Raw genomic sequence first — 9,592 nt, forward strand, 5'->3', positions numbered from 1 at the left:
GATTCTATCAAAATAGTCTATTCTCATCCAATATCCCACCTCAAAATGTGGAACAATGCCCAACTGAAAACACTGAGTTAGGTAGCTTTAAAACACGATCCTGCTCTGGTCTACGTTCACATAATAGTCTTATTGGTTGCAAAGACAAAAGGAAATGTAAGATTAGCAACTCAACCTGCCAGAGAAGCTATTTTAAAACAGTTATTAAGAGAAACAAATCTTCCTCCTCAAACACTGACCTCCTTCTTTGATCCTTCCAGGATTAAAAAAAGTCTAATAAATGCTAAATACTGCATTACTATAATTGACTCATCCCCTCTTTGGAAACCGAATCTGAAGGCAGACTTACTCAGTCACTACCACATTTAATATCCTGAGCCTCTGGCCAGCTATTACTCAAAATGTAAGTGATAAAAATGTTATGTAGAGGTTGTTCTTGGATGGGACATGGAATATTACGCACACAGACGAACACACAGGGACAATATTGCAGGTGCTGCTCTGAAAGACACACACATCTAAATGGCATTTGTGTGTGGGAGGAGACTCATGACCTTGTGTTCTGCGCTTGTGATATTCACTCATAGTGTGCACGTCTTTGCGTCCTCAAAACATGGGTCTAATGAACTGCCCAACTGCATTTTGATGGTCCATCACTCACATTTTTCAGTGTGTGTCTTTGAGGAAAAGCCTGGTTCATCAGCAATGATACTCATTGGCACATAGCAGCCACAGCACTGATCTGCCTGCCAAAAAACACCCCCCCAAACCCTGACCTCTATACTCAGGCAGGATTGGGGACAGCCTCTGTTGCACTCACAAATTAAGCTTAAGTGTAAATTCAATCAGGAACACTATCTTGTTACTCCTTCATTTCCTTCTCTCTCTCTCTGTGTTCTTATCGGCTGATTAGGGGTGTTTACTCATTTAGTTAAACCATAGACTGTTAATATTAATGGGCAACGCATCCGGTTCGGCAAAGTGCTGCAAATGCGGAAGTGCCTTAAACCTGTATTCTATCTGAATTCCAGCAGAGGGCGACACGTGCGGTTGCAAAAGGAGGTCGGTTTCTGTAGAAGTCTATGAGAAAGTGACCCACTTCTCCCTTCATTTATTACCTCAGTAAACATTTTCATAATGAGTTTATGGTCTCAATCGCTAGGTTTAAGTCTTCTGTTCCACAGAATGATGTACATTTTTTTAAATTATGGTCTCGTTGATTTTAAAATAGGGCGTGGCTATGATGTGATTGCCAGTGAAAGCGTGTAGCGTAACGTAGAGTGTAAACAGCTCCTCCCTCTCGTCTAAAATCGTCACATCCGCAACCAGGACGGCTGTGTCCGTAACGGCAAAGTCGACGACGGATAGCAGATCTCCACAAACCAATGGGTGACATCACACGTGCGCTGTCCATTAATATACAGTGTATGAGTTAAACCAACCAGATTTAGCCACAATCACTATCAGCCAATCACATCTTTGCTGTAAATATTTAAATCTGGTTCTCGGTTGCTGTCAGCTGTCATTTCAGTGCAAATCGTCGCGACCCTTTTCCACCCCATTCACCTTGAGTTCGTCATTTCCAGCACTTAGGTCTGAGCCCACCTGGAAGCCCACTCCTCTTCTCATCCATCCACATCTCAGCATCCTCTTCATTCATCACTATCACCACCAGTGTCTAGAATCCATTGGGCGGTATCCTACACTACTCACAGCTTCTCTACCCCTTTTAAAATTAAGCAAAGTTTTTTTTTTTTTTTTTTTTTATTTTTTTTACATCAAATCATGAATGGATCATCAAGTGAAAGAATCATCTAATTGACACACACACCTGATACATCCCATGATTTACCTCTCAACATAAAACATATAACCAGAGAGTCTGAGCTCTCAGTGGCTCCCTCAATACAGTGCTACACTTTGTAAAACTGTTTGTCATAACTTCAAACTAAACGCTCCACGCTAAATTTACTGCACTAATACAGACACAGAGACCAACAGCAATATTTTCCAGTGGGGAAGTTATGTTTCTGACCAGCAAACTGGAACCTCAAATTATCCATTAGGTCTGTGTCAGACAAGGGCGTGTGTGTAGAAGTTATGAATTTTGTACGTGTATATGTAAGGACTTGTGTGTTTAAGGGGAAGCTGGGATGTGAAGCAGGCCTCCCGTGTTCCTCCCAGCTCAGTAAATTGTACAGTCATCTATTTTGGTCTTCACTAAGCTGCATTTCAATTTTAAGGGAGTCTTATGGGTTAATGCGTTGTGTCCTCATGCACCCCAACGTCATCTTCTGTATTTGACTATAAACTAAGACTGGACAATTAACCCAAAATGTGCCCAAAAGATACTCATACATGTTATTTTTAACTGCAAATTTGTCTGAAAACCATATAATTAAACTGAGAATGGCTACAACACTCTAACCAAGAGAGGTTTTACCAACCAATCAGTTAACAGTGTTGTTCCCACCCATGGTCCCCCACACAGGTATTTTCACATATTTTGGCTGATCAGACCCCTTCCCAGGACTGTCTACCTGACCATACTATCGGTTAATGACATCTAGCTCTTGTTTTATGAGGGTTGATTGCACTTGTGAGTCACTTTACAGTGTAAAAAGTGCCAAATGAATGTAAAATTCCACTGCTAGGGTGGAATAACTTACGCCTTAATGATTTTTATAGTATATGGCGACACCACATAGCTCCACCCAACTTCAACCTGAAGAGTGGTCTAACCTGTGGGTGTGTCGGACCCGTAACTGTAATTAAATCACGCAGAGAGAAGTGTGAGCCCGGCTGAATGCGCCTCTCCTGGCTCCTCCTGGTCTCTGGATATAAATAAGACTGAATGGCCAGGCCTGTCGAACATGCACTCAGTGCTGCTAATAGAGTACCTGCGCAACGCTAGGCTAGCTGCGCTCAGTCTTTGGGGATTTCCTCTGACATGCTCACTTATGCAGACAGCACAGAGAAAGACAAAGTGCGAGAGGGATGCTGTGTGTGTGTGTGTGTGTGTGTCCTGGGTCCCAGCTGGCTGATGCGAGCAGGCAGAGTTTCCAGAACAGCGGAGTCCTGCTGGAGGCTCAGCAGGATCTGTAGGACTGCGGTCAGAGTGGCCAGAGGGCAGCAGTGAAATCAGCCAGCAGCGAGACCATCTGTGCAGCACGGCCACTAGCTCTCTCTCTCTCTCAAGCACATGCACGCGCACACAAACAGTTCAACGAGCTAAGTGGAAACTGGAAACTTTAGAAACCCTTCAATAAAACATTAACACAGCACAGAGATATGAGAGCCCTTGTGCCCAGAGATAGTAAAGACCCCTTGAATCCACTGAGACCTTTGAATCAGAACAGGTCTCAGTGTGATTCAGTGTATGAAACAGTGCTAAGACGTCTGTTGCCTCACAGGAACACAGCCTCTGATAATAGGAGTTATCCATGTGGTCAACTTGGCTGTCACAATGACTGATTGCTGACAACTCAATCTCCCACAGAAACACACGAGAGGTGGATCTTGTGGCACCCTCCCTTGCAAATGCTCGCCGTGGAGGTCGGCGGTGTCCTTGGCAACCATGGGTCCCCCTCCCCTGAGCTATCCTCAGCTCTGCTGGTGGTGCCGCTGAAATCAAACGACCCTTTTCACCATCATTTACATAAAGTTATTCTCTTCTCGTCAAGACAACCAATGCAACGTGGAACGCTCTATCAACCAGCGTAGCTTCCACTTGGCTCCCAGGATGCTCAACCGGTTGTCATTAAGATTCAACGCAGCAATTATGCATCCGTCCTATGTATCAGCAGTGTACACGTGCAACACTTACAAGTCACGACTCACACTGTGCTTCACACACACTCACCAGGGATGAAATTTGAGCGTACAGTATAATTTCTGTCCGAATTCGACTGCGTCTAGTAGGAACACCGCCTGAGGGGAAGGATCTTCAAACCACCAGGGCATGTATCTGCCGTTTGCTCTGTCACAATAACAGCTACTAAATGATTTTCACTTTCCTGGATGTTCCCTGGATCATTAAAGTAAGCAGAGTATGAAATTATTCGTGCTTTGCGCAGCAGCCAACCACTTTAAATAAAGCTGCATGCTGCTTACATGTTTGGGTTTTAAAAAGCCTATTGTGCAGTGTGTGCCCGCTTATAGAGAGGTAAAGTCCCTCCCCTTACGGTGAAACCCATGGGACCTTATTTGGGGAAATAAACATGTACGGCAGAGAAGAGGGAGAGACAAATCAGTATTTGATCCGGTTTGAATTGAGCTATGAATTACGCATATGATGTTTGTCATAGTACCACTTACTTTTGTGTGAAACCGCTCAGTGAACTACATACCTCGTCTCGCAGAATATACAGTACGTCACCTTGCTTGCTGCTCGGCTTGCTTGCTAACTAGCTCCGTTCCACAACACGTGTAACGTTATCTTACCTGATGCGTTTTATCCAGGGTCTTTTTTATCAGCCGGGAAGCAGAAGTACGAGCAAGACCAGTAGTAGCTTCTGCGAGACGTCAATTTGGGGCGAGTAGTCTTTCTAATTTCATTTTTTCACAGCCTTATACAGTACGTCAACAGTTTTACGACAAACGGAGACTTTCTTGACTTGCAAAATTATCTTTTGAATTGACGAACGTCATATTTGTAATTAATGGCTCAATTCAAAACGGGATCAAATAACTGTCTCTTGTCGGTGGTCCGGTGGTCCACCGGAAGGGGAGGGACTTCGCCTCTCTATTTGTAATCTATGACAAACTGGGAACACACACACACAAACCTTTTCAGAGTGGAAATAAAATCTCTTAGTTAAGGAATAAAGAAGGGCTGTACTAGTTTAGATAAACACAATCAATGACAACCCTCTAAAATTAAAAACAGGACACGGAGGGTAATGCAAAAATAAACCGCATGTGCAGGTGTATGAGGGGAGGTTCATAAAATATATAATCCTAAATAAACAGCGGCACTGAAGGACAGTCCAGGGCATCCAGAAGTCCAGCTTGGCCTGTATCCATCACTTTGGATCAACAAGCTTACCACCTGTGCCCTGCCTCTCCTCATCACCACCTGCTGATTTCATTGCTGATGCTGATAAAGAAAATGGACAGAGCCATCCCTCCCATCAGGGGTGTGATCCAGCAGAGTGTCTGAAAAATGTGTGGACCCTGCTGCTGCTGCTGCTGCACACAAGCCTGCTAACGACAGTCTCTGGTGTTTTGTCATTTTTTTTGTTTGCTAGAAGTATATTCATCCTCAGTTCCATCCATGCAGTACAGACTGATGGAGCAGGGAAAGATGGGATAGCTGTCTGCATATGCTGTTCACCTGGGGTCAAGGGGAATTTAAGAAGTTAACCTGGCATAGAGGCGTGTATGCATCAGCGGTTTCTGTTTTGAAAGCTTGAAGCTGCTCTGCAAAAGCTTGTGCTGTAACTCTAGGCCTGGTACAGCTTAAATTACAGATGCAGTTCAGTTACAAAAAACACAACAGCAGCACCAGAGCTCCTTAGAAGTCACAGTAAATGTCCATGTCTGGCGCAGGTTATGTTTTGTCCTGCAGGGCTGGCAAACCAGCAGACTCAGTAATGCTGAGGTGAGAGTGAACACGAGGCAGACTGACTGTCAGCACAGCGTCTTAATTACGGTCTCCATCTCCCCTGTGAGCGTTATTCCCTGACATTCATCCCTGCAAGAAATCCTCTCCTACACAAGAGCACTTCACACTTTTTATGTACTCTGTAATCCCTGTAACAAATTATGCGTAAGTAGTAATCCATGCTGAAAGGCACCTTAATAGTGTCATTTCTTGATGTTTACATATCAAAACTACTTTAAATCATTCACTTAAGAGAATTAATGTCATATAAAGTACAGTACTGTTGCATAATGCTGACTTTGTTTTCATTTTTAATGCTCGGGCAAGTTTTAATTTCTCTGAGCACTTGTGGAAGGTGGAATCCCTCCACATTTGAAAAGAATATGAATAAAACTGGACAGCTTTAAAACAAAGTGTTGTAGTAAAGCGCATTCAAATGCATTTAAATTATTCAAAATTTCAGTGGGGAGTTATGATCAGGGCCTAGAGAGAACAGGTGAACACATTTCCTGGAGATTTCAAGGTCTCACAGGCAACATGTGGCTTAATTAACAACTTTTGACACTCCCATTAGTTAGGCAGTAGGTTTTCACTGCAATAGTCAGTCCAGGAGTGGTCCGCTTTCAACGACGTGGCCCTACACCCCAAACTACCCACCATCTGCTCCTTCTCCTGTTTTCAAAACAAAAGACTTGTTTACGGATCAACTTGCAGAAAAAAAAGCTCTCCGTTAATAGCTTGTTATCTATTAGCTTGTCCAGTCTTAGCAGCGATCTTTCACGACAATGTTGAGGGTGACAACAAACGGCTGGTGGCTGCTTGTTGTGTAAGCTCTATTCAAGCCTACAGTATCTGATTACGTGCCACAGCTGAGAGCACTGTGGGAGATAGAACACCCACATTTAATTCCACCACCATAAAACTTTCATTTACAGATTGTGTTTAAGTGGTACTTAATACAAAGGTTATAATGACCTTCTACTGCATGGTATTTTTTTTTTTTTAATATCCTATAACTACTATTACTTTAACATACTTCCTGATAAGATGGACTGGGAAACTGTAGAACACAATGTCCTTTTAAAAATATATCCCAAGATGACCCTAGTTGTTTTAGGTAAGAGGGGAAACACCTGATGCCCACTCTCTCACACTTCCCACCTGTGTGACCTTCGCATGGCCACCAGTGACATTCATACATCATGTGGCGTATGAATGGTGAAACACTTGCAGCTACGTCATTGTGACTGATTGCATGGATAATGATGGATCTGCCAAGTCCAGGCTCGGACAGTGATAGGAAAAAATGTTAAGAATAAAAAGTCATATCACCTACAGTACAGGGACACCACGAGAGACGACAAGCCACACATTCAACACAGCGTTGGGCTTAATTAAGATAGCTACCGTTATAGGTTTCCTCTTCAAACTCCAGAATAATGAAATCCTAACTGTAATTAATATGAATATTCCTCTAATACACCTACAAGTAGCATAAAACTTGTATTTTATTATACTCAACAGTGCGTTTGTAACCTAAAACTGGTACCACTAGTACATAGGGTTAATACCTTTTCTTTCTTTCTTTTTTTTACAGGGATTTCTATCACAGTTAAATTCATCAATCTATAAGCTATTAGGCTAACATTTTTTCTGTTGTTTGAGCTCGGTAATTTACAATGTCGTGACAGGCCTTATTTTATATAGCTACAACCCAAGTTACTATTTAGCTAGCAGGTAGACAATGAATGTAACAGAAAGAAAACTAATACCAATACGTAGCTACTGCGCTAACTGTGAAAACAGCAGTTATGTCGCATTACTGTTGAGAGGAGCAGCGATGAACTCAGTTCAATTGAGATGCAATTTTTCGAACTGAACCGCTTCGCTCGCGCTCATTCAAGTACTAGCGTCAGTGCCTCCGGAGATTTAAACGTGTCTTTTTATTAAGTAGCTACAATAACGGTTCGCTGTTGTTCTGACGGCTGCCACCATTCCTCTAACAAACGCAGCGACACATAGCTAGCTAGACAGCAACGCGAACAGGTTAGGCAATCCACCGAGCTGAGATAATCTCCTGTGGCATCGGGCACATCTGTAAATGGTGAACGTGGAAATGCTACCGCGAAAACACGACTTACCTCGTCGGTAAAAGAAGTGTCCGGGGGGGTTGGGGGGTTCCAGTTAATTGGTCTTCGGGTATATTGTTGAATATCAACGTGAATGTGTATATTTAGGTATACAGTACACGATTCTCTGGCTGCCGCGCTTCCTCCGCTTCAACTAGTATTTCGCTGTGAGTCTGGGCGGAACTACCCGCTGCGTCGCAGACACCGCGGATGAGCCAATGGGAGGAGGCGGTGCACACCACAGATAGAAGGAGGAAACAGGAGGTCTCACTTTGCTCCAAAATAATCAGAATTAGCATAAATGGGAAGTATAGGTACATATATTTTACAGTGTATGGCAGAGATCTTCAACAGGGGGTCCGGGACCCCTAGGAGGTCCTCAGAGTCATTGCGGGGGGGGGGATTAGTCATTGTTAATTTTTGATGTCTTAACATGAATCAAACAATGATACATAATAAATCCCCCACTGAGGATAGATTTACTGGCCTTTAGGTAAAGTAGTCACTTAAGGGAGCCATCCACAGCTACAGTTAATCCTAAAGATTCACTGTGTATGTTTAACATTAAAAGATGATTTATAAAATCATAATAGAAATATTATTTTAATAGTTTAGTATTCTATGCAAAAAAGGTATATATAAAGGCCTTAGGCCGCCCTTTAATGTAGGCCTAGTTTAATATGCAACATCATTTTATACCATAGTAGTAGGGGGGGGGGGTCTCTGCTCTGTCTTACCCTCAATTAAGGGGTCCTTGGCTTAAAAAACGTTGAAGACCACTGGTCTGTGGTACAGATACAAGGGATTTAACTCTGGTTTGTTGATGCTCTTGATGCACTTACACCGTTAGACGTATATGGAGCTAAAACAAGGACAGCAAGCTGAACAAAGGTAAACATAAACATTTGACTACTATGTATGGATATAAAATTGGTGCTGGAATAAATAAACAGAATGATAAATATATGTTGCTTATATACGTGAGGTAGGTGGATATGACAGTATATACAGTATATGTATGACCGATATTTATATGTTTACAGTGTGTATTTAACACTATAATATATAGTTTACTTGAAAGGTGGATGCTTGGTGTTACAGGGTTATTGCACAAGGATCGTTTGTTCCTGACACTATGGACTGGTGTTAAAGATCCCATGACATGGTGCTCTTTGGATGCTTTTATATAGGCCTTAGTGGTCCCCTAATACTGTATCTGAAGTCTCTTTTATATAGACCTTAGTGGTCCCCTAATACTGTATCTGAAGTCTATTTTATATAGACCTTAGTGGTCCCCTAATACTGTATCTGAAGTCTCTTTTATATAGGCCTTAGTGGTCCCCTAATACTGTATCTGAAGTCTCTTTTATATAGGCCTTAGTGGTCCCCTAATACTGTATCTGAAGTCTCTTTTATATAGACCTTAGTGGTCCCCTAATACTGTATCTGAAGTCTATTTTATATAGACCTTAGTGGTCCCCTAATACTGTATCTGAAGTCTCTTTTATATAGGCCTTAGTGGTCCCCTAATACTGTATCTGAAGTCTCTTTTATATAGGCCTTAGTGGTCCCCTAATACTGTATCTGAAGTCTCTTTTATATAGGCCTTAGTGGTCCCCTAATACTGTATTTGAAGTCTCTTTTATATAGACCTTAGTGGTCCCCTAATATTGTATCTGAAGTCTCTTTTATATAGGCCTTAGTGGTCCCCTAATACTGTATCTGAAGTCTCTTTCCCGAAATCCAGCCTTGGTGCAGAATTACAGCCACTAGAGCCAGTCCCACAATGAGCTTTCCTTAGGATGTGCCATTTCTGTGTCTGTAGCTATTGAGGAGGAGAGAGGTGGGGGGGGCGGGC

At 42.5% G+C, this 9,592-nt stretch overlaps 1 protein-coding gene across 2 annotated transcripts in view; it reads right to left on the minus strand.

The window, feature by feature from the left end:
- The window catches only part of ndrg3a (ndrg family member 3a), a 42,118-nt gene extending 34,190 nt beyond the window's left edge, over positions 1–7,928 (minus strand). For both annotated transcript variants that reach the window (XM_039799195.1, XM_039799194.1), the window contains exon 1: positions 7,747–7,928. The gene's annotated coding sequence lies outside the window, so the exon portion shown is untranslated. The remainder of the gene's footprint in view (positions 1–7,746) is intronic.
- Between the last annotated feature and the right edge of the window lie 1,664 nt (positions 7,929–9,592).

This window comes from Perca fluviatilis, chromosome 4, assembly GCF_010015445.1.
Source record: "Perca fluviatilis chromosome 4, GENO_Pfluv_1.0, whole genome shotgun sequence".
NCBI lineage: Eukaryota > Metazoa > Chordata > Actinopteri > Perciformes > Percidae > Perca > Perca fluviatilis.